We start from the raw sequence: 26,344 nt of genomic DNA, 5'->3' as shown, positions 1-26,344 counted from the left end.
CGCTGCCGCGGGGCCCCAGGTGTGGAGTGGCCTGGTGGCCGGCCGGACCGCCTGCTGTCTAACACTCTTGTAAGGTTACTATTTATCTAGTGCAACCAAAGTTGGCACACACATCTGGCGCCTGGTACTTAGTGCAATTATTTATGATTTCCACCAAGATTTAAAAGCTCATCGCCGGCCTTGTAATGCAGTAACTGATTGCGCTGCTAATGTAATTAAGAAAAGATTATGATGTCCACGTGGCGTACCAGATGGTGGCATTCATAGTAATCGGCGTGCACAACTGGCAGACAACTGCACAAGGGCAGCCGAGCGGAGGCAGCTGGAGACCAGCCTCTTCCTCCAGCCACTCAGAGAGGAGGAGAGGGGGCTGGCAGTGCTGGACAGTGTAGGGTGGGCAGGGGTGAGGCGGAAGGTAAAAGGCAGAGGTGAGGAGGACTAGAGAGAAGAGGTGGAGTCCATGTCCCCGCATCTGCTGCTCCTAAGTTGGCCTCTTTGTTATTGTCCAACACATTCACACACACTGAAAAGTTTTGCTCACACATATTCACACAAAAGCACCTACAGCCACAAATACACACTCATACACAAGGGACTCTGCCCTCCATTTAGTCAAACATTTTGATTAAGCAACTGGTCGTGCTGAGCCCTACGATCACTGATAAATAAAACAGGCACAGTGCCTTTCCTTGTGGAGCTCATTAGAGTAGAGAAGGAAGAAGTGCTGCTGAAACAAAACAAAGAATACACAAGAATAAATGTAAAATTGAATTATGATTAATGTTGCAAATGAGTGGTGAGTGGTATTATGAAGACTTCCTTGAGGTATTTGGCCTGGTCAGGGAATTCAGGGCAACTCTCCGAGGAAGTGACACCTGTGACATGATGTGAAGGGTAAGAGCTCTCCGGGTGATAAGCAGAAAGAAGAGTGTTTCAGCAGATGGGACATGTGCAAAGGCCCTGGGGTTGGAAGGAGTATGAGTCTAAAAGGAAGCCAGTGCCCAAGAGCAGAAAGTAGAAACCTGAAGCAGAGAAACACAAGCAAATGCAAGATGTTTTAAAAAGCTGTAGTAACTAGGCAGCATGGTGCCAGTACAAGGATGATAAACAGATTGACCAGTGAAATACGAGAGTCTGGAAACAGACCCACACATATGCGATCACTGTGTTTATGATGAGGGCAACACTGCAGTCCTATGGGAAAGGGATTTCTTCTCAATAAATGTGCTGGGTCCATTGGGTAACCATGTAGGGGGAAAGGTATATCTGGATTCCTGCCTCACATCATACACAAAAATCAATTCCAGATGATTTTTAGAGCTGAACGTGAAAGGTAAAACCATAAAACTTTTAGAGGCAACCGTAAGAGAACAGTCCTGTGACCTTGGAGTTGGCAAATATATCTTAAACAGGACATAAAAAAGCTGACTATAAAAGAAAAATTATAAATTGAATGTAATAGTACCAGGCATTTCTGTCCCTTAAAGATACTAGCAGGAGCGTAAAGAGCTAAGGCCTGGAAGAAGATATTCATAATTCACATATTTAACAAGAAACTTGCATTTACAATACATATTTTTAGATACCTATAAATCAATTGAAAAAAAGAGGAGAACCAGGTTATTTTTTTAAGGGAAAAATAATAGACACCTCACAAGAGAAGATATTCAAAAGACCAATAAACATAACAAGTTACTAGATTTCATTAGTCTTCAGAGAAATGTAGCTAAAATTATGAGATACAACTACCACCCATCAGAATAGCTAAAATTAAGGTGACAAAATTGCGAGTATTGATAAGAACGTGGTGGACAGGAGCGCTCAGGTACTGCACGTGAGGATGTACACAGGACGTAGGCAAATGGTCACTATGCCCTAAAGCTGAATATATAGACATCCCAGGTCAAGCAGTTCCACTGCCAGCTATACGCCACCCTGAATGAATGTTTATCAAAGACTTGTACTTTTAAAATGTCCAGAGTTGCACTACTCAGCATAGTCGAAAACTCAAAACTACCTAAGTACCTTTAAATAATAGAATGGATTAATTTGTCAAAATGAGTGACTGCTGTCTTCATGCATTGAAATACTACACAAAACTACAAATGACCTACAGTCAACAGGGATAGATCTCACAGATATATTCATGAGCGAGAGCACACAGAACAAGAATGGGCCGTGGAGAATTGCATCACATAAAGGACAGAAGCAGGTGAGATGAACCCACGCACGGGGTTACAAGTCAGGGCAATGGTTGACCTAGGAGAGTAGGGGCTGGAAATGGCCACAAGGGTGTTTCTGGAGTTGGTGATTTCCTGCTTCAAGCTCTAGGTTCTGGTTACATGGGTGTTCTCAGTTTGCTAAAACTCCTTGGGCTGTATATTTGTATGCATTGTTCTCTATGTGTGTTATACATGCATAAAAAGTTGAAGGAGGGGGTCTCCCTGGTGGCCTAGGGGCTAAGTCTCAGCGCTATCACAGCTGCAGCCTGAATTCGATCCCCAGCCAGAGATCTAACCTGCATAATGTGCAGTAGACCTCTCCTGTCTCACCTGCTGCTCCCCTTGGCAGTGTATTTCAGTAAACCTGGCTGCTCTGCTCCCCACCCTTTCTCTGGTAAATCTTCTCACCACCTGCACATCTGTCCTACACCCCAGTTCTTCTGGGGTGTAAAAAATAAATAAATAAAATAAAATAAATAAAATCTTTTTTAAAAGTTGCGAACATTGAAATTGCAACATATAAATTAACCCAGTTTCAACAGTTAACAACTGATAACCAATTTTGTTCCATTCATATCACCATTCATACCCCTCAATTATTTTGAAGCAAATTCCAGACATAACATGGGGATCAAAACAAGGGGATTAATTAAAAGCTGACAAAGTCATGAATTCTTATACCCCCCCCAACCCTACTCCCACATGCAGAGTGTACAGAGCAATCAAATGATGAGGAAGGGCTCTGAGAATTAAACATTGAATTGCTCAAGCAAAAAATTCAACCAAATCAAAAGATAAATCCAAGGAAATATCCCAGAACATGAAGGTAAAAGAGGTAGGGCGTATGAGGGAAAAAGTAAGAAAAATAAAGAATTTGTTTAGAAGCCTCAGTAGCTGACTAACAGTAGTTGCAGAAAATTTAATTTTAAAAAGGGGGTAGAAGGAAGAATTCACCAATAATAAAAGAAAATTCCCCCATAGATAAAGGACACAAAAATGAATCCATAAATATCCACATATGGACACATTGTTAGGAAATGTCAGAACATCACGAATAGATGCTATTAAAATGTTCAAGAAAGAAACATGGATAAGTTACCTATAAAGGATCAAGCACTGAAGTGGCATAAAATTTCTCCATATCAACATTGGATGTAATACTTTCCATATCAAAATTCTGAAAGAAATGATTTTCAACTAGAGTTTATATGCCCACCCAAACTATGGGATGATGTGAGGTTGAAAGAAAGATTGCCTCTGAAAATTTATCTCTGATGCATCCTTTTTAAAGAAAATTACTTGAGTATGTGCTCCAGCGAAATGACAGAAAAATTCAAGGAAAAGAAATACGTCATGCCCAAGAAACAATGAGTTAACCCAGAAAAACATCAAAGAAATTCCAGAAGACCAACAAGGCAGCAGATCTAAGGAAGAAGGAACCCACATTGGCGAGGGAAAGGGAAGATGTAAGAAAACACAGAACTGGCTGGGAAGCCTGGAAATGAATGAAAATTTGATGATGGCAAGTAGCATAAGGGAAAAGGGTAGGTGGAAATTCTAAGGGAAAATGTTATTCAAAAACAAAAATATAGTCATAAACCACTACTTGGCTTTGCGATGAACAGTATTTAAATAGTGCTTTCTGTGAGCCAAGCCCTCACCCTTCACAGCATGAATTCAGTTAATAATGTCTAAGATACATAAAACCAGAAACAGAAGTGGAAGCATATCACTGGACAGCATCAGAGATACTGTCAACAGTAGCGGAAGGTGCTAGAAGTTGATGCTGGGACGAGGGCCAGGGTGATTGGCATAGATTTCGGGTGGAAAGCTATTGTTTTTAGACACTGCATGTGATGTTTTGATGTACTATTTAAATTGTCATTTTACTCTGACTGCAGAGTGGAAATCTGATTGGAGAAGGTCAAGAGCAGACACAGGGAAACCAATTAGGAGGATGTAGCAGCAGTGCAGGCAGGAAACAGGGTTTGCGAGACTGGGCTGGTGGCAGTGGAGTTGGGAGCAGGCCCTGTGAGGAGGGCACGTTGGCATTGCCGGTGGGCTGGATAAAGGGAGGGTGAGAACGACGGGGATCCAGGGCTGACACCGAGGTTCATGCTTGTGTATGTGAGTGGACAATGGAGCCACGTCTGTGAGAATCCTGGCCGAGAACGAGGTCATTATGAGAAAGTGAGCTCGTGCAAGATACTCCAAGACAGGTGTAAGCACAGCTCTGAGCTCAGATTAGCTCTCCAGGGATGGATGGTAACCGAAGCTGTCGATGTGGACGAGGTCTCCTAGGGAGACAGTAAGCTCCAGTTGCACTGGAGGGGTTGAGTAAAGGAGAAGTAACTGGTGGTGTGAGGTTGACACGGTCAGCCCCACAGTAAATAAGCCAACTCGTGGTTTCAGATGCACAGAGACATAGTCACAGGACTGAAGCCCCTTCCAGGCGCATTAAAACCCAGATGCCTAACGACTACCCCTTACATTACACTAAAATTCGATGATTCAAGCTCCCATCCCGCTCTCTGTGGAAGATCTCCCCCCTGTACCCCAGGGTTTCCAGCAGACTCTGGTGGATTTGCCCTCCCCATTCCCCGCCCCCAACTCTGACCTCCAACTTCAGCTGTTCACACTCATCCCTACCCTGCTAATTTTCCCCCAACAAAAGTTTATAGAGAGAGCACACTTCACTGAAGATTTGGGGTGATGGGGACAGCAACAGCACAGTAGGAGCAGAATCAAACTCAGAGACAGATGCCACTGGTCTAGATGTGGATCAGCTCCCCCACCGAGGGGATTCTGCGCTCGCCATGGCCTTCCATGGATTCCTGCCTCGCTCCCTGTCGGGGTCTTCTTCCTGCTGGCTGACCGTACCCCACACCTTTTGCTTTATTTCTGTGGTCCTCACCCACTTCCTCCTACACAGTCCTCAGAACTCATGGGGAGAAACTCAGCTGTCTGTGCATTCCAGCTCTGGCCTTCCAGGCCTTGCTGGGTCACTTACAACACCCAGGGGCCACCAGTGGACTCTTCAAGACAAAGCGCCTTCTCCCCTGAGATGAAGGGGGAGTGTCCCCTAGAATGGTCAGCTCTCACACATGCACTCAATTGCACAAGTGCACACTCACCTTGACATTCACCCATGTACACAGGTGCTTGTGTTCTCATGTGCAGCCACTCTCACAACTGCACACACACGTATGCACACTCCATGTGCACACATGCTGGGATGTGCAGACACACAGTAGGATCCTGAGCCACCCCTTAGGTTAGCCCCGCCCTGCTCTCTGCTCCTCTGTGAGCTGCCCTAAGGGTTTTTCTCATTCCCTCAGCCCCGAAACTAGAAACCATGCCAGGGAGCCAGGGAGACTAGGACTGAGCTCTGCCCTTGGGGTCAGACACATGAGCCTGGCCCAGTGTCGCGGGGCAGCCCCCACCCTGAGCCAACAAGTGGGGAGCTGGGGGTGCGGTAGGCAGGATCATGGTTTCCCAGAGATATCCACATCCTGATCCCCAGAACCAGTGAGCATGTGACCTCACCTGGAAAAGGGATGCTGCTGTGGGACCAGGCTGAGGATTGTGAGACAAGTGTGTGAGGCAACAGGTAACCCCACACAGGGAAGCCAGAGAGTCGGAGAAGGAGGTGTGAGGACAGCAGGCAGGCCAGGGTGATGTGAAGCTGGCCTTGGAGGTGAAAGCGGGCCAAGGCAGGCAGATGGCACGTAGAAGCTGTGAGAGGCCAGGCCAGGACTCTTCCTGGAACCACTAGAAGAAACAGCCTCGCTGACACCTTGATTTCAGCCACTGAGACCCATTTCAGACTCCTGGCCTGCAGAACTGTAAGACAACACACCAGCAAGGTTTGGCCATCCTAAAGTGATAAGGACCCTGGACCACCCAGAATTTTCTGGGATTGGCAGGTGACCAGACCCCTTAACCCCTCTGGTCATTTCTCCAATCCCACTGTCTTAGTGATAGAGCTTCCAGGAACAGGTGGGGAATCATGCTGGGTATCACCTCGAAGGATTTGCCTATGGATTCTGAAGGACAGAAGAGAAAAAACTCGTAGTGCTATTTACAATGATGAAAAACTGAAAATGCATCTATTTGCAGTCCACTAGTGAAGGGACTGTCAAAAATAATAAAATGAGTTTGTTAAGTGAAATGTTATACATCCCATTTACAGGAGTATGCATTTTCTCAAAATGATGTATATGTTTGTAAAGAGAAAGATGTTCGTGATAGGTGATATAAAATAGCCACTATTAGAAATTGTAGTATTATCAGTCCACTTTTGGATGTGTGTGTGTGTGTACATACACATATCTTAGACACAGATACACACATATCTTAAATGCATATACACATATAACATTTATTTAAATATCACCTAAACATGTAGACCCAAAATTTAAAAATTGAAGCGGTTATGACTAGCTTGTGACATTTTAGATGTCATTTATTTTCTTTTTCATAGTTTTATGCATGGGCCTGAAAAGAAATGTATGAATTCAATGTACATTTTTAAAATTTAATACATTTTTAATTGGATGAAATGATCAGAAAGTTCATGTAGAAGAATGAATGTCTGAGATGAGATGGGCCAAAAAAGGAAAGATCTCTTACCTTACAGATTTTAAAATATACTATAAAAATACTACCACTAAAAATACTGCTAGCACCCAACAATATGGTGTTGGCATAAGGTTATTGGAGCGACGGAAAACTTTGGAATAGAATAAAGTGCCCAGAAATATACCCCAGTATATGTGAGAATTTAACACATAATAAATTTTTCACATCAGTAAGAAAAAAAACTTGTTAATAATGCTGGAAAAAAAGTATCTGTCCATCTGTAAGAATGTGAAGTTGGATCCTTACCTCACACTATAAAAAATTAAATCCAAGTGGATTAAATGTAAACACGATATAGAAAAGCCTTAAGAGAACTTTGAGGTGACTATATGTGTAATCCAGGGATTAGAGGGAGCATTTTTACCTGCGACAGAAAACCTAGAACTGATATTAAAAAACAATTTTCTTGCTCCATAAGATGTCATTTCATCCAATTAATCTTTCATTTGAGAGTATATGTCTTGGTTCTAGAAATTCCCATTTGCTTATTTTACTCTATTTCTCTGCTGAGGTTTTCTCCTTCATCACTCATTACCTGCTCATTTTCCTTTGTGCTCTTGCTGTTCCTGTTTCTGGATTCCAAGATCTGGATGAACTGGAGGTTGAGCTCCATGGTCGCCATTTCTCTTGAATATGACTCATATTTTCCTATTTTTTTTTTCCATGTCTAGTCATTCTGCATTGTAGCCTGGTTACTGTCAGTAGTAAGTTATAGAAAGTGGATTCAGTTATGTTTCCCTGAAAGGGTGTTCACTTTTTATTTTATTAAACAGTGCACTTGGCTGACCTTAAACTCCAAACCTGCTCTCCCCAGGGTGGGTGGCAGCTGAAGTCCTCCCTGTTCAGAAGCCACGTGAAGCTCCTCAGGTCTTCTCCCCCGAATTCATAGTTCAGAAAAAACAACCTGAGGTTAGGGGTGAAGTTTGTGAGCCCCTCTTATTGCTCACTTTCTGGGATTCCCTCCTTTCAGCTTCCACGAAAATCCCAAATTTTGTCCTCTGACTGCCCAACGATTCACTTTCTGCTTGGCCACTTGCCCTGCCTCTACACAGCCTTTTAAATAGTGTGCCCAGAGTTTATTACTGTTAGAGAGAGAGATGGTCCTTCACAAGATATTCTGTCATTATTGGAAATAAAAGTCCCTGGTGCCATAAAATTTAAACTTTTTTCGATTGCTAAAGGTTCTCATAAACAAGGTTAAAAGACAAACACAAAATTAAGGAAAATATTCGCCATGGCTATGACCGATAAAGAGTTAGTTTCTAACTTATAAATTGTGAAGAAAAAGACAAAGCATCCAATAGAAAAATGTTCCCAGGATATGAATAGACTCAGAGAGGAGTCAACCCACATGGCCAATAAGCATATGGCTCAACCTTCCGGTCCACAGGGAAATGCAAATTAAAGCAGCTCCTTGCCCATCAGATTGGCAAAAATTCAAAAGTATGTTAACACCTACTGCTGCCGGAGATGAAGGGAGAAGTGTATTTTCGTATGTAACTGGTGAAAGGGAGCATTGATACTGCCTTTTGGGAAGCAATATGGAAAAAAATCTATTTTAAAAACGCAAAGAGACGTCTCCTCCAATGATCTCGCTCTCAAGAAGTTGTCCCGCAGCAGAGACAAAAGTGCTCACTTGAAGGAATGCGTGAAGGTGGTAGCACAGCAGGTGTCTGTAGGGACCAAAGAACGAGAAAGAGTCCATCAGTAGGAGAGTGTTTAAGTCATGACATATTGATGCCCTGGAAAAAGATGTCGCCATGAAATAGAATAGATTTTCTTGCAAGGGTTTCCACGATACTATTATTGATAATAGGAAAATCCAAGAAATACATGGAATTTGATCCATTTGTCAAACAATCTGCAAGCCCTATGCGTGTATGATTACATGGGCAGGTAGAGGGTATGGGAGGAGTCACGCCAGACTTTAACATTGATTTTGTTTTTTGTTGTTTTTTTTTAATTTAAATTTTATTTTTATAGTTCCCATACAATTACAACCCCCTTATTTTTACCCCAAGCCCTCCTTTCCCTGCCCCCCAACCCCCCATAGAGTGTTATTTGTTGATTTTGATATTTTCTTTCTTATAGTTATTCTTTTTCCTGGTCCCTTATTTAAGTTTTCTAGATTCCTGCTATGAGTGAGACCATCCGGTATTTTTTTTTTCTTTTTGACTTATTTCGCTGAGCATGATCCCTTCCAACGCCATCCATGTTGCTGCAAATTGCATGTGTTTATATTTTTTGAATGCTGAGTAATATTCCATGGTGTATATGTACCACATCTTCTTGATCCAGTCATCTATTTTTGGACATTTGGGTTGTTTCCAAATCTTAGCTATTGTAAATAGTGCTGCTATAAACATAGGGGTGCAGGTGTTCTTTGGAATTGATGTTTCTGTGTCTTCTGGGTGATTTTGGAATGACTAAGAAAGGACCAAGGAGGAGTCTAAGGGGGTAAGATGAAAAGGGCCTCTTTTAAAAATGTCTGGAGGGCCTCCCCGGTGGCGCAGCGGTTGAGCGCTGGGTTGCAAAGCTGCCGGCGACCTCTGCGGCGCCGGTTCGATCCCCGGCTGCTCCCCGGCCACCGGAGGAGGGTCCCACATGGCGCGCAGACCTCTCCTGCCGCCCGCTGCTCCCCTCGGCAGTGTACTTCGGTCCTTCTGCCTGCTCTGCTCCCCACTCTGGCTCTGGTGAATTCTCTCGCCCTCCCGCGCTTCTGACTGTACCCAGTGCTTGTATAAACAAAACGAACGAACAAACAAACAAATAAATAAATAAATAAAAACATGCCTCTAAAAAAAAAATAAATAAAAAATAAAAATGTCTGGAAAAAAGACCCCACATATGATACATTTATATGCAAATATGTACGTAAAAGCAGAGTAACAGGCATTTGAGGCAAGAGCATCAAACTGTGAATGGTTTGGGGGATTATTTGTTCTGAAACATTTCTATTTTTTAGAAATAGTTTAAAGAAAAATTAAAGCTGTATTTATCATGAAAGTAGATCTTAAAACTTCCTCCCTAGATGATGTAATCCAGCCCATCCATACACTGAGGAACCTCGCATTCCTACCTGTAACCCTAACCTCGGTCAGCAGCCACAGGTTCACAGGCCAAGGTGCCTGGCCAACCTCTCAACCTGTATGAGCATCTCAGACTAGATAGAGCCAGCACCTCTGACTGATTTCTCCTCTAACACGTTCTTGCTCCTATCTTTCTCATCCCATTGAATGGCACCAGGCCCTAATCTGGAAATCAGTCTTGATTCTTGTTGATCTCTTCAATCCCATATTTGAAACAAGGGCCACCCCCCACCCCAGCCCCTGCCAGGTCTGATATTGAAAATATGTCCCTGGCGCACTATCTGTAGTGCTACGCTAGACCCCCAGTTAGAGTGCTGTCTGCCAGATCCTGCCTTTATATAGGACACTTTTCCTACTTGAAATTGAAAAGCGATTGCTGAATGATGCTTTGAAATTGTGTAACTATTCTGTGTACCCAGCGCTTCATCCAGTGATTTTAACATCCTTCACCACGCCTGATTTGAGTCAGTTATTATTACATGGTTGGTAGCAAAATGCTGATTTTCTAGTCCTATCATATCTTCTATTTCTATTCCGCAATGCTCTGTAAAGAACTTTTCTTCCTCTCTACCAGTGTTGGTATGGATTCGTGGATAATTTTTTAATCTGCTGCTATAATCCATTATTCTCTCTTTTTTTAATAAAGATTTATTTATTTATTTATTATTTTTTATTTATTTATACAAGCACTGGGTACAGTCAGAAGCGCTGGAGGGTGAGAGAATTCACCAGAGCCAGAGCAGGGAGCAGAGCAGGCAGAAGGACCGAAGTACACTGCCGAGGGGAGATAGGTGGGACCCCCCTCCGGTGGCCGGGGAGCAGCTGGGGATTGAACCGGTGCCGCAGAGGCTGCGGGCAGCTTTGCAACCCAGCGCTCAACTGCTGCGCCACTGGGGAGGCCCCATTATTCTCTCTTATGCTCAAACATTTCAAAATGTGGTCAACTCTGTGAGTCTACCTTCTGTGTCCTTTTGATGTCTGTTCAGTCCCAGCCTTGCAAGACACCCTTGCTTTCTGACATAGAGAACAGGGGTCATTGGGAAAACTATACAGCCTTAATAAATACAGGTGTGAGGTATTATATTATCAGCACTAGCCTCTAGGGTGTGATCACGGTGTTGTGGTTACAGAGGAGACTGTCCTTGCTCTCAGAAGCTACTCGAAGCCTCTCAGGGTGAAAGGTGATGCACACAACCAACTGCTAAGTTGGGGGTGGGGGGAGGGAGGCAAACAAGGTAACATTTTCACAACCTGTGAAGTTCGCACATATTAAAATGTAGCTTTCTTTCTTGTGAAATATAAACTCGAGATTCCTCACTGAGTCCCAGCCTTCCACAGCCTTCTCCGCCCTTGCCCCTGCCCCACTCATGCTGCTTTAGCCTCAGGGCCTTTGGACAGGCTGCTCCCTTGGTCTGAATACTCTTTATTTTTTTAAGATTTTTTTTAATTTATGCATACTAGAACTGGGGTGTACAGGTCAGAGGTGCTGGGGGTGAAAGGATTCACCAGAGACAGAGTGGGGAACAGAACAGGCAGATCTACTGAAATACACTGCTGAGGGGAGCAGCGGGCAAGACAGGAGAGGTCTGCTGTGCCATGTGGTCAGCTCCCTGGCCAGGGATCAAACTCAGGCCATGGTGTACCCTCGTGATAGTGCTGAGACTTAACCCCTTGTAACCAGGGAGGCCCTTGGTCTGAATAGTCTTACCCCAGGTTTTCACCAGACTTCTATTTTCTCCTTCACACATCTGCCCCACGCACCTGCATGGAGTAACACCCTTTGCCCACTCTTACTAAAACAGCTTCCCCACTCCCCCCCATTCAGACTCTGTCCTCCACCCAACTGCAGTTTTTTCTTAGTGCTGTTGTCTGTCTGCCCTGCTAGAATGTCCCCCCTCCCTCCCCCCAAGGCAGAGGTTGTCTATTCAATGAGGTATCCTTAGCCCTCAGAACGAATCCTAGCACTTAGTAGGTGCACAATATGTATGCATTGAATGAAATGATACAGACCCATATAATGGGTAGGCTTGCACACCCGGATGCACACTCCCACAGGAACAGAATCACACAGACAGGATCGCTGACTGACACCCCATGAACGATACAGCTCTTGCAGACACACTTGCGTTCACGTAGGACATACAAAGGCAGGCACACTCACAGTAACCCACACACTTGTGTTTGCACTTATGTCCGTATCCACCCAAGCACAGACACACCCTGGCATAGACATGCTTGGTATACACACTCACGTATACAGTGACACAGAGGCTCTGGTCTAGGGGCATCAGCGGACCCCTGCACACGTTGTGTGTGTATGTGCACACTCGTGTGTGCAGGCTTGTGTATGTGCATGCTCGTGTATGTGCACACTCATGTATGTGTACACACACACTTCGCCTCTGCCTTGCTAAGCTGGGTTGGGGTGGGCCCTGCTGGGCTTTTCTGCAGCTCTTGGGTCCCAAACCTTCCCTGCCAGGCAGGGGAGGGAAGGAGAAGAGGCTGCTGGGCAGGTGCCCCTGATTTATGACTGCTCCCAGGCTGCCATGTGGAGCAGCAATGTCACAGAGGCTGTTAGCTGTCTGGGCAGAGCTGTAAAACACGCCTAGCTCAGCCCCCTCTGCTCTGGCCACATTCGCCTTGGCGGTCACCCTGCTCCCCGAGCGGCACCTGATACCAAAAGCAGTGACCTCTTACAGCCATGTGCTGAGGAGTCAAATGCAACAGGGACAACCCTCAGGTGTCCATCCCCCTGGCTGGGCAGGCATGACCCTGTGAGTTGGGGGCAGGCAGAGGTTGTGGTTGGTAGCAATTCAAGCCAAACTGGCTCTGCCCTCAGACAGCAAGCAGGGCCTGGGGGTCTGGAGAGGGCCAAGGTTACCAAGGGAGGGTACCCAGCACCACCCACGACCCTACCCCAGCTGGACTCTTCTGGTGCCTTGAACTCCAGGCACACACAGCAAACCAAGCCCAGAGTGCAGTGGCTGGTGCAGCCCAGCTGCCCATGTGCCTGCCCAGCCCATAGGGGACTCTTCTGAGCTATGGAGTGTCCAGGGGCCGGCTGGACTCTCACCCCTGGTGGTGGAAACCTCCCAGGCCAACTTCTCAGTAGCCTTCTGTTCATCTGGTGTCTCTGAGAACACAAACCCCACTCTGCGGGGCTCTGGAAGTAGAGGGGCAGGTCCCTGAGACAGCCCAATAGTGTGTTCCAAAGTGTAGAAGCTGCTGAGCGCACACTTGGTTCAGGGGCTCGACAGGGCTGTTAACTAGGACCAGCCCGGTAGAGGGCTGCACACTGTGCTCAGGGGCTGAGAGAGCCCCCGGCCAGCCAGGGAAGGAGTGAGATGTGAACCAGAGAGCAGGCGGCGCCCAAACACGCAGCCCAAGTCGTGGGCTTGACCGCAAAGCACACAGCTGGGGCACAGCGGAGGCGCGATGTGGTCACTCCTGGGCGATGCCCCCTCATCTCCCGCAGCGCGTGGTTCATAGGTCAGAGCAGGAGGCAGAAGCAGATGGACCAGCACAGAAAATGGAGGGAAGGCATTTTGCAGAATGTCAGAGACTTTGCACCTGCCCCTCATTTTTTGCCAAGTGGACACGACTTACAGCCAATCGACCAGGAGACTGGTATCTTCCATCCATTCACTCACTCGCTCACGCATGCCTTTGCTCATGTAGCCATCATCACATCGCTCTCATGCACAGGCGAGAGGAACCAGGCCCTGCCATCTAACGAGTGTCCAGTCCCATAGAGGAAGAGGAAAGGGAAGGCAGAAGCCGGGTCAGCATTTTTGGGGCGCCCATTAGTGCCTGCCAGCTGGGTCTCCTTTTGTCTTTCCAGTCACCTGGAGAGAAGACACTTCCTGTCCCATTTTCCTGACAAGAAAACGGGGGCTCAGGGACTGAAGCCAGCTGCCCACGTCCTCCCTGGGGCTACAACCCTGGGCAGAAAAGCTTCAGAGAGTGGTGGAGAGCAGCCCGGGGTCCTTCAAGGGTAATTTCCATCCTTGTTTTCGGGCCAACTTCAGAGGTTCTGAAGTTCCCAGAAAGGATGGGACCCTGGGGATCGGACCAAGAGCCCAGCTCTGCCCTCTCCTCAGCCCGTGATGAATGCCAACAGCCCCTGCACTTGCAGGAAACTCATCAGACTATTATCTCCTGAAGTGAACTCTGTGTCGCCCTAGAGTGAGAAATCCCAGCCCCTGGCAGAATGGGCTCCTGCCTGAGTCTGTGAGTGATGGGAGGGACTGGAGAGGCAGAACCACCCCAGGCAGCGCTGCCAGGGGCTGGGGGGTGGGGGAGGGAGGCTGCTTCAGTCCTGTCTGCAAAGAGCTGGCCCGCCCTCTGCGTTCACTGGTGGTTTGGAGTCAGGCCGGCAAGTTCAGCCTCTTGCATTGCCAAGTGTGGGCCCCTCACACGTCCTCACTTCTCCCTTCTTGAACCCCTCCAATCTGCCCTAAGCCTGACCCTCTCTTCCTCCCCTACCCTATCCCTGAACTCCATCCGTTTTTCTATGGGGATAAAAAAAATAGGTGGGAATTTCAAAATGACCTCATTAAAAAATGCTGCATACAGAATCACTCTTGCTTGAGACATCAGAATGGTGGTCCCCCTTGTGGGAGGGCAGATTGGGGAGGGAGGTCTAGGGGCCAGCTCAGGCTTTCTGTTCTTTTTCTTGAACTAGGTGTGGGGTACACAGACTATGGAGCCAGAAGCCATGCGCTTGTGATTTCTGGGTTTTTCTGTCTCTGTTACACCTCAGCAGACTCTTTTAAATGCCCTGTAGTCTGGGCAGTGGAACTGACCACAGGGTCCTATTGGCGGCTGGGCCGTCAGCATTCCAGAGGGCTGGTCAGTCTGCTTCGGCCCCGAACAGGCCTTTGGAAAAGCACAGTTGGGTTTCCAGTGTTCCCAGGACAAGCTTTCACCCCAACAGGATGCTGACAACCCCATCCCTCCCCACCACTCACCCCACTGTCCGCTGGGACCCTGCCTCGTGCCAGCTGCCTCTCCTACCCTAACAGCTGTATTTTTCAGGTACAATATGACAGGCTCAATCTATTCCTGTTATATATTTCCCAGTAAATGGACAAGGTGAAAACAGTGTCAGTTCAAATCACTATCATGACACTTAATTCTGATTTACTGTACCTTTTGCTGCAATCTTGAAAGTGCCTGCGTCCATGCCGAGCTGGATTGCCCAGCCAGGCCCCACGGGGTCGACGTTAAGATCAGCTTCAATAAAAGAATTTAGGGTAAGGCAGCCCCAGATGGGCAGGGGGCAAGCCGGGGCCCAGAGGACGAGCCAGCAGAGATGACTAAGCCACAGCTCTCCCCCATCTCCCTCCCGCCGACTCTTTGTCCCAGCCCTGTGTTTGCAGCAGCTGGGAAATTTATGGAGGCTCCATAAACGGGTTTTACAGACAGCTGTTAGAGCGTGCAGAGCAAGGCTTGGCTGTCGGGGGACCTAGTCGCAGGCTTACAGCCAAGACACTTAAATATTATGGCCCCACATATATAAAAAGTGTGCTGTGCACGTCCCCGGCTGCCTCCCTCCTCCTGACCCAGGAGCATGGTGTAGGGCCCAAGAATTGCAGCCAGCCGGGCAGAGAGAAAATGCCTGCAACCCCTTGCTCCAGCTCCTGCAACTGAGGCCAGGAGCCTCTGGCTGGGCTGGCAACAAGGATGCAAGGAGACTCATCCAAACAGCAGTGCCAGGCAGCCTCCTTCCCCTGCTCTCCTGGCTCTCTGTGCCTAAGCTCAGCGCACCAAGTCTTTTTGGTCCCAGTTCTAGCTGTTCTCTGCCTTGAAAGCATTCCCTCCACCTCCTGCCCTACCCAGCCCCACCCTTTTATTCCCCGGCCAGTTCCTATCTGCCCTAACAGAACTCAGGAGAGACGGTGCTTTCTTGTCCCCACCCTTCAGAGTCAGATCCCCTGTTATAAATGCTCAGAGCCCCCCCTGGACTTCTTCATAACATTTATCACAATTGTAATTAAATAGTTATTGGTGTCATTATCTGTTTAATGTCTGTCTTCCCCACTGGACAATAAACTTTGTGAAAACAGGGAGTCTATTTCCATGTATCCCTAGTGCCTTGTGCAGGGCCTAGCAGTCAATACATATTCAATGAATGAATGAATGAATGAATCAATCAATCAATCAATTGCAGAGATGATCCCACACAACCCTCAGACATAGCACAGACAAAATGTGCCCAACAGCAGGAAAAGGGTTTGTGGGTGTTCAACAAAGAGAAGCCACTTCAACAAGGAAGAATCTGGGAAGGCTTCCAGGAAGAGGCACCATCAAATCTCATTCAGAAGGCCGAGCCTTGAAGCTGAACATGTAAGTCACAGGGCTTAGTCTCATCAAATCTCGGCTTCCCTGTCTTTAAAACGGGACTAATGATGGTGCTACATCGTGTGTTGTAAACATTAAGTGTGCTTAGCACAGCACATGCACTAAGAGTTCCTTAAGCTGCATTATTACTGAATAAAGCTAGAACTCGATCATCTAGGCAAGGGGAACAGCATGTGTAAAGATATTTATGAGGGGTCAGTCTTTCCCCTCCATGTCCTGCTGCTGTGGAAACCATGTTTTGTATCTCATAACCTCAGCCTGAGCTATTTAACCAGAGTGTCTGACCCAGTAAGAGCCTATCATCAGTTGCCAGTGACCTGTGACCTGTGGCTGGGCCAATCGGACTTCCTGTCTTGGGTGTTTGATTGAAGAGACATGGGAAGAATTGGCCAGAGAGCCAACACTGAAGGTTCCATATCATCACACGGTAAAGTGATAATTATCACTAAGCACAAGGAGACAGAGAGATTCCTCGGACCGCCTCACCTCCCAGCCTACCGGTAGCCTTACGACAATTGGATCTTAGGAACTTAGGATCTATTTGGGTTTTTTTCCTTCTCCTTTTCTTTTTGAGGAGACAAGATAGCAGTGCAATTAAATTTGACTTCTCACTCAAAAATATACTAGCAGTGTGACCTTGGGAAGAGGACTTAACTGCTCTGAGCTTCAGTTTCCTTTTCTCTAAAATAGAGATCATAAAAGCATTGATCTCAGAACGTTACTGTTGGGTTCAATGAGATAATGTAGTATGATGTCACTATTCACTGATTTCCTTCTCATTGAGAACAACCAGTCCGATCTAAAAGAGATTGTGACTGCTTAAGATTTAACCCCACTTTGGGTCTCCAATCTTTTGTGGAATGAAAAAATGCTGAGAAATTTTCTCAAGTCCCAAGCTGGACATACTCACATCATATATGGAGGAGGGTATGTTGGGCCATATGAAGTTGTTGATCTACAATTCATGGACAGTTAGTGCATAAAAGTGACTCTCCATAGGGTTCAGCCTTAGAAAAGGAAGGATTTCCCCTGAGGACCAAGTGCCATGGAGAGTCCTGGACTGTGGATTCCTCTTGGGAGGTGGCTTTGGGCCTAATCAAGGAACATATTCCATGCCCAGGGAACAGAGCTGTTGAATTGTGTGTTCAGAATCGCTTCAGTATCTGTGGGGCCATGGCTGCCATCTGTCTCCTATTCTGTCCCTTCAGCTGGACGTGTTTAGCTGTGATTGCCTGGCCCATTTTACCTTTACACACTGGACTTGTGAGTGGGAGGTTGCTCCTCTTATGATTCATACACATCTGAGTCAAACTTAGGCAGTTCTCTCTGATGAGGAGAATCTGAGGCAGTATGCAGAAAGTTGGGGCAATATCTAGATGGAGTTTGGGGTTGCTTGCCTAGGTGTGAGCAGATTCTGAATCTGCTCGGAAAGAAAGGTCCTCACAGATTATTTTATTTCTCAGTAATGCCTCCGTTTCTCGAAGTCGGTCTTGGCCATGAAACTTACTTTGACCAATAAAATGTGTCACTCTAGGTAGGAACGTCTATGAGCCAGACGGGGGTTTGCCAAGCACCTTCCTGCAGCAATGACAACTGTAGCCATCAATGTTCCACACGGAAGATGCTCCAGAAGCCTGCATCCTGGAAAAAAGAAAATACAATTCCAAACCACAGCCAATGTGCCCTGTAGTATGCACGAGAAATAGACCTCGGCAGTTGCAGGACCCTGAAATTTTGTAGTTGCTTGTTACTGCAGCATAGCCTGGCTAATTCTGACTGATGAGATGGCAGGCACGTAGCTTAGCACAGAGCCTGGCTCAGAATAAGGGCCAACATTATATTTTTCCTGTCTCTTCAAAAAAACTGAGTCATCTTAAAAGGCCTAGAGACTGAAAGTATGATTTTGGTTTGGCAAAGAATGTGATGGAATTGGAATGGGGCCACTGAAGGGGAGTCATGGACAATAAAAGTGAAAATGAAGAACTTGGAATGGAAGCCGTTAGACTGGGTTAGCCAGCATAAAGGCTACAAAGTAAATTCGCATTTTAATATTCCAATGACTCCAAGACCCCATCTCCACAGAAGAATTTCTTATCTCTGCAAATGACTTGCTCCCTAAATATTCCCCCCTCACCCCAAGTTAAACCTGAGATCCTAGGCAGGAGTCTGATGAGGCTACTGTTGTCTCACAGAGTGGATCAGAAAATCTAATCTGTCCACCAGAGGGAGGGCCTGGCTGCTGGTTTCCCTGCCTCACAGTGTTGCCACTGAAAACAGGCTGGCCGAAAAAGCAAGGAGCAGAAAAGAAACAATTGATAGATCTCACTGCACTGACACGGAAGACTTCTAAATGACAACAGACGCTGTAAACAAGCAGAAAACAAGCTGTGGCCTGGGAGAAAATATTTGCAATTTATATAACAGATAAGGGATCAGCATCCAGAATATATAAAGAATTCTAACAAATCAATAAGAAAAAGACAAATGGCCCAATAGAACACTCAGCAAATGATAAAAAAAAGTCAATTTATGGAAAAGGAAATTCAAATGGCCAATAAACTTAAAGAATGTTCAATTTCACTGGTAATCAAGGAAATAAAACATGAACTACCATGAACTATATTTTACTCATCTGATTGGCCAAAAAAAGAGAAATTAAAGTTTTGTTACTAAATGTTCATGAGGGTGTGTAGAAACAGGGACTTGAGTCCTGCTAGTGAAAATGCAAATTGGCCAACCATTTTGAAGGATGACACGTGCATGTGGAGCTGTCTCCCTGGAGAAAACGTTCGTTCACGTGCACAAGGAGACCTAGGGAAAAATGGTGACTGGAGTATTGCTCAGAAGAGTAAAAAATGGAAGAAACCCTAAATGTCCAACACCAGGGAATTAGTATTTCATGGCCTCACTATCAATTACTGTGCAAGTGGTTCAGGGAATGAAGTAAATCTATGATGTAACGTGAAGATGTGGTGAGTGAGTAAAGCAAGTGACAAAAAATACACAGGGCCGGATTCATTTATGTAGAGACAGAGACAAAAACAGAAACACGGTATCTGAATTTTTGTTATAACGATGAATGTATAAACATACCTGAAAGGATGATTCAAAGGGGAGTAGCAACCTGGGAGACTGCAGGAAAGGTCTTGGTGGGGTAGTGGCGGTGGGAAGGTGGTAGTTATGTTGGGGGTACAGGGAAGGACTTGAGCTTTATTGTTAATATTTCTGGACTTTTAGTTTTTTTTTTTAAAGATTTATTTATTTATGCAAGCACTGGGTACAGTCAGAAGCGCGGGAGGGTGAGAGAATTCACCAGAGCCAGAGCGGGGAACAGAACAGGCAGATTGATGAAGTACACTGCTGAGGGGAGCAGCGGGAGAGTCAGGAGAGGTCTGTGTGCCATGTGGGACCCTCACTGGCGGCCGGAGATCGAACCGGCGCTCAGAGGCTGCGGGCAGCTTCACAGCCCAGTGCTCAACCACTGCGCCACCAGGGGAGGCCCTATTTCTGGACTTTTTATAGGAAAGTAAAAGGGGAAGGTATTTATGGACTGCTTATGTAATTAAAAATGAATTAGTTATAAAGAGTAGAATGGGCTGGGCCTCCCCTGGTGGCGCAGCGTTTGAGTGCTGGGCTGCAAGGCTGCCCGCAGCCTTTGCAGTGCTGGTTCGTTCCCTGGCTGCCGGCGAGGGTCCCACAAAAAAAAAAAAAAGGAAAAGAAAAGAGTAGAATGGGCTGTCTGACTTATAAAGCCCCTTCCCACAGACAGAAAGACAGTGGGGAGTCAAGAGCACACACATTATCACCATTGATGGGTGATCATTCTTCACGGGATTGAGAAAGGAGGTACGTGGTGGGGGTGGAGGGGACCCGAAACAGAATTAATCAATAGAAATTACCTGCTATTACTAACACCACCAAAATCTCAGTGCCTTAACACAACAAAAGCTACTTCTCCCTCTTGTCACCATTCAGTGTGCATGGTGGTGGTGGGGGTTCTGCTCCACACAGTCACTCAGGGCTCAGACCCTTCCATGTTGTGATTCTGTCATCTCGAGGTGACTTTCTGTGCTGATAGATGGCAATGGACATGATTGGATCACAGTTAAGCGGTAAGTCTATGGCATGACAAGAAGATGTAGAAGCATCTAGCTTTCCTCAAAACAAGCTTTGTGTCCTTGTAATTCTTACATCCTGAAACAAGGTCGGCCAGGAAGGCGGATGTCCACATCCTGAGTGGCCTCTGACCTTGGGCAGAGGTGCTGGGCTAGGTGGGGGAGCCTCTCGGCAGAAGGCCCTCTGGGGGCACACTCTTTCTGAGAGGGAGCCGTGGGTGAGAGAAGGCTGTCCTGGGGGCAGGGAGTTGGCCAGGCCAACCAGGGCTGTGTTCACAGACAGGCCACCTGTGTAGTCACGGTTTAGTCTCTGCTATTGCTGCTGTGAAATTCTTTTTTTTTTTTTTTGTATGTTATCTGATTTTTAAAATTTTTTTAAATTTTATATATTTTTTACATCATTTTTCATTTTTGCACAATGTATGCATTTTCATTTTGGTTATAGTCAAAAAGGCACCTGACCCCTTTGTTTATAGCAGCACTATTTACAATAGGTAAGCTATGGAAACAACACAAATGCCCAAAAATAGATGTCTGGATCAGAAGATGTGGTACATATACACAATGGAATATTACTCTGCTTTGAAATTCTTAATCCTTTTCAACGAAGCCCCAGGGGCTGTGGAGCAAGCCCAGTCCGCACGCCTGTGGCCCCGGCCCCTCAGGCCATAGTCTGCCTTGGCCAGGGGCACCTGCACAGGCCTCCACCACGCGTGGAAGCCGGAGGACTCAGAGCAAAAAGGGAGTGTTATCCCAACACCCCAGCGAGGGTGCCCTCGGCTCTGGGAGGCCACACTTGGCCTTCAAACACTAATGTGCCGCAGGGGAGAAAGCAAGCGATGGTGCAGGGAGCCGAGCACCCTCAGCCCAGAGCAGCTCCTTGTCCCTGTGACTCCCTATTTCATCGACTGGTGCTGGAAAGCCTGACGCAGACCCAAGGGGACAAAGAGCCTCACTGCAGCACCCCCTCCTCCCGATGCGTCCCTACCAACAGTGAGCTATAGGTAGACAGCATCAGGAGGGTTTGCATTTACCCAGAAGTGAAATAAAAACAGCGGTGCTGTCTTCGTCAATATCCCTGCTGTTCTGGGAGGATGGCCCACGTGTGTCTGAGTGAGCGACACACGGTTGTGTATAAACTGGGTAATTCTGTATACAAGTGAAACGTTCTTCTATTTGCATTTAAAACTGGCAACCCAATACAAAGTAAAATGCATGCTAATTTTAAATTGTATTATTGATTCACTTAGAGTGGCCTTAGGTAGCCAGTAAGAAATATGATAAATCGAGAGAGAGAGGCCTTGGGAGAAAGGTAGGCAAACATGTTTTAATACCTTTCACTGCACTTTTCCCTTGTTTTTTTGAACCAGGGGCCCATGTTTTTCTCTCCCACTAGGCCCTGCAAATTATGCTGCCAGCCTGAGCATAGGGTTTTGGCTAGGCCTTCGAGACCCAGAGAGAGTCGGTGTTCTGGGGGCAGCATTTGTCTTCCTTGCTTCTTGACCAGGGTTTTGAGCTATCCTGTCGTCTGGCCTGCCTCAAAGTGTGTATGCAGACTACCTTGTGACTCAGTTCAGCATGAGCCAGGCTGCCCCAGTTCAAGCCCCAGCGCTGCTTTTGCTGCCTGTGTGACCTCAGGCAAGTTACCTGACTTCTCTGTGCCCCAGCATTGGTACCTCTTGAGTGAAGAGTATGATTGCAGTACCTGCCTGGAAGAGTTGTTGCGGAGGTTAAAGGAGTTATTTCCTGAAAAGAGTTTGGAACAGCTCTTGGAACCTACAGTTGGGACTTGATAATGGTGTGCTCTCACCTCACTGCATTGTCCAGAATGTCACTGTCCAGTCAGGAAGTCCCTTGCATCTTGGTGAGGCTGGAGGGCAGGACCAAACTCAGTCCCTGGGCTGAGGAAGGGGCTGCGGGGGACAGAGTTCCGGCTTCTCTGAGGGTATGAGTTGTGCTGCAGTAGCTGCATGAGCTAGGGCGCCAGTAGTGGGTCTGGTTGTGGGGGTGCTGGCAATCTCTTGGTCTCCATGCCTGTATTGATTTGCTAGGGCTGCTGTAACAAAGTAGTGCACACTGCTAAAACATCAGAGCACCTCATGGTCTCGATGCTCAGAGTCTGAGATCAGGGAGTTGGTTTCTTCTGAGGCTGTCCTGCTGGGTGCAGATGGCCGGCCTCCTGTGGCCTTCGCCAGATCTCCCCTCTGTGTACACCTGTGTTCTCATCTCTTCTTGAAGGACACCAGTTATATTGGATCAGGGTCCACCCACATGACCTCATTTAACCTTAATTACCCCCTTAAAGGCCTCTCCAAATGCAGTCATGTTCTGAGGTACGGGGAGTTCAAACAATATATGAACTTGGGGGGGGCACAATTTAGCCCATAACAGTGTCTGAGTGCAGCGCTGTCCGGGGTCCCAGTGACTGTGACTGCACAGTTGTGCTTTCGTGTCAGTGTCTGTCCTGAGTGTCTGACCTCTGGGGATTTATTCTTGTGAGCCTGTGAGTCTGGGCTGCTGGGTCTCGGGGTGCCCATGTTCAGGGGACCCGCCAGTGTCCTTTGTCGCCCTGGCAGCTCCATCAGTGTGTCTGTGCGTTAGTCTGTAATCTTGGGAGTCGTCATGGTGCTGGCGTGACCTGCTCACCACTGGGTCTCCGTGCACGTGAGTCCTACTGCGCGTGTGTCTGTAAATCTGAAATCTAACCGAGCATGTAGCTGTAAGGCAGGATTGAAAAGTAGAGGGGATGGATCATATTAATTTGAGATTTGAAAGAAGACAGTGTGTTTACAAAAGCAGGAGAACAGCGCGTTAAACATATGTTGGCGATGACGGGGAGAGGACAGCCGCCCAGGCTGGGCTGGCAACAGTGTGAATTTTGTGGCATGTTGGTGTCTTTAAAACTGTCACAAAACCAGATACAGAAGCAAAACAATGGGGCTGAGCAAGCGATCGGGGTGGGGGCAGGGAGCCGAGGACGCAGCGGGGTCTGGAGGTGGTGTCTCATGAAGGCCCCTTTGTCTGAGCACCATCTGAGCACAAAGCCAGCCCCTCCTACACGACTCTCACCACCCATGTCTCTCCAGCTGAAACAAATCTCGCCCTGTGCCCGGAGCAGTGGCCCTCACCTACCAGCCGCCACTCGCTTTATGAGACTTTTCTCTACTCCTCCCTACCAGCCTGCAAGGGGGGACTTATTCTCCCCACCTGAGAATTGAGGAAACTGAGGCCCAGAGAGGCCCAGGGTCTTGGACAAGGCTGTCGCAGCCTGAATTTGAATTGAAATTTGCCTGATTTCTACTGGAATTCTTGGGATAGTGTTTGGTGAAAAAACAATGAATGAATGAATGAATGAATGAGTCAATGAATGAATGATAAAATATTCCCTGTGTTTTGAAGTAGACTATGACCAGGCCCTAGTTAATACCCAGAAGGGCGGGGACTAACCCTTACTTTCTCCACCACATTCACGAGTCCTGTGACAAATGTGGATGGCCACTTCGATCTATCCTTTTTTGGAAGATCAATGGCGGGGAGACAAAAGGTAGTGGCCCCTGGTGGCTTCTAACCCTGGGAACAGCTTTTTTCCTTGGGAAGTAAACAAGCTGTGGAAGGTCAGGGCAGAGATTCTTTGGTCCCCACTTTCCCTGCATGTCCCGACCCTGCGTGCCAGCTTTAGTTTGGCTGAGCTGTGGACCTGGGTTTGGGGGTCAGCTCTGCCACGCACTAGCTGGTCATTCCTTACTCTCCTGTCACACAGCTTGTCCAAGGACTAAGCCCCAGACATTTGAGTCATCCCAGTCCAGCGGGCAGACGTGTGCATAAAGAGGTCTTAAGAATGACCTACACCCCAGTCACTGTCAGAATATACCCTCTGAGAGGGCCTCCCCGGTGGCGCAGTGGTTAAGCGCTGGGCTGTGAAGCTGCCCACAGCCTCTGCATCGCTGGTTCGATCCCCGGCCACCGGCGAGGGTCCCACATGGTGCGCAGACCTCTCCTGCCGCGCCCGCTGCTCCCCTCAGCAGTGATTTTGTCAGTCTGCCTATTCTGTTCCCTGCTCTGGCTCTGGTGAATTCTCTCACCCTCCCACGCTTCTGACTGTACCCAGTGCTTGTGTAAATAAATAAATAAATCTTAAAAAAAAAAAAGAATATTCCCTCTGAGAGAACCCAAGTAATAACTGTCCAGTAAACCCAGTCAACCCCCAGATCAGTGAGCAAAGAAAATGATTGCCGTTATTGTAAATCGCTGTTTGGGGAAGGCATGTCACACAGCAGCAGATGACAGGAGCCTGTCCTAGGGCTTACGAGGCACGGGCCACTCCTTGGGGAGAAGTGGGGGACAGAGCGTCGAGTCCTTTCTGCATTCATCCATTTATGCAACAAACATCGATGGAGCCCCCGTTGTGTCCCAGGTGCTTGCTGGGTCCTGGGGATTTGGTGGTACACAAGATAGGAAACAAACAAACAATTACATAAAAAAGAACCTACCAGGTCGTGATAAATGTCAGGATGAAAATAAGACATGATGAGACAGGGTGACAAATGGAGGCTTTTCAACTTAGGTGATGGGGAAGGTTTCTGTGAGACTTTTAAGGTGAATGTCAAGAGGGAATAAAATCAGCAGCAGAATATTCCAGGCAGGAAGAATTGCTGGCAGAAATGCCCTGTGGTGAGGATGCTCAGGTCAAAATTGGAGTCAGAATTTCAAAACCAAAAGTTTAATCAGGGAGGCCTTGACTCCCAGACTTTGGGATCATAGATTAGTTAATCCCCAAAATAATTTGGAAGCCCACAACAGAGTTCCCTGCAAAGAAACCAATGAGGAGTTGTATTGCCTCCTAAGTACCTCCCTACTGTCACCATCACCTCATACAATAAAGGGCATCTTAATATTTATAAGTTGAAAGGAAACAATAGTACAATAAAGAACATCCCCCTCCCAGGAAGGGCATCTCACCTGGATCCATGACACAGCTCGCACTCACGGGTGTGAACCACACATGTGTGTGGACACGCTACCCAGAGATGCACAGAGACTGTTGGCTCCCTGGAATTGTCCACGAGAATCTTTCACCATCGTGACATCAGGGCTGTGCAGAGGCCCACCTTGGGACGACCTGGAGTGGCCGCGTGAGAAACTGCTGAGACAAACACCTTTCCTTCAAAGACTCACCCTTGACACCTGCGGTTCGGGAGTCATATTCAAAATGACTGTCTTCTGTTCCTGAGCTATCTTAACGCCCACATCATGTCCCTCTCAACTGGTAGCCAGACAGCCCTTTTACTGTAACAACTGTTGGCCTGTTTGAGATGTCTTTCCCCTCAGGGCCCCCAAAGTGAATCTTGTGCACACAGTGTAGCTTAAATTGGAAGCCAGAGCAGTCCGAACAGTGCACTCACAGTCCGGCCAGCCGTTTTTCCTCCGATGTCCCGGCATACACAGGGAGGTGCAATTCTGCTTCTGTAATGCCACGTGGTCCTTATTTTGCTCATTTTCCCTCCTTGCATCTCCTGTCTCACTGAGTGTCCCTCCCTGCACTGTTCCACGGACTGGTACTTGGTGGCTACAGGGCTGGGTGAGCCATAGCAGCTGAGGCCCAGATCCAAACAGAGGGCTAGGAACCAGGCTGCTGAGAGCCAAGGGTGGATGCTCCTGCCCATCCACCGGCCTACAGGACCGGCTGGGGGACCTAGAGGACCCAGTCAGGACCTGTAGGGACTGGCCAGAGCCTACCAGCTTTTCTGGTCTTTCTTCACCAGGCCTCTCTGCTCAAACTCCTCTCCCTGCCATCTCCCACCAGACCCCCTGCGTCTACGGATGCGCCCTTGACGCCCATCCTTGCTGCCTGGAGCACCCCCTCCCCATGCCCTCATCCCACCATCTTCTGCCTGGCCATCTTGTATGTAGCCCT

General features: G+C 47.3%; 1 protein-coding gene across 4 annotated transcripts in view; it reads left to right on the top strand.

Annotated features, from left to right (window-relative positions):
- The window catches only part of MVB12B (multivesicular body subunit 12B), a 376,259-nt gene that overhangs the window by 187,312 nt on the left and 162,603 nt on the right, over positions 1 to 26,344 (top strand). The window lies entirely within an intron of this gene.

The sequence above is a fragment of the Talpa occidentalis genome, unplaced genomic scaffold (genome assembly GCF_014898055.3).
Source record: "Talpa occidentalis isolate TD23 unplaced genomic scaffold, MPIMG_talOcc4v2.1 talOcc4.7, whole genome shotgun sequence".
NCBI lineage: Eukaryota > Metazoa > Chordata > Mammalia > Eulipotyphla > Talpidae > Talpa > Talpa occidentalis.
This window is presented reverse-complemented; position numbering and strand designations above follow the sequence as displayed.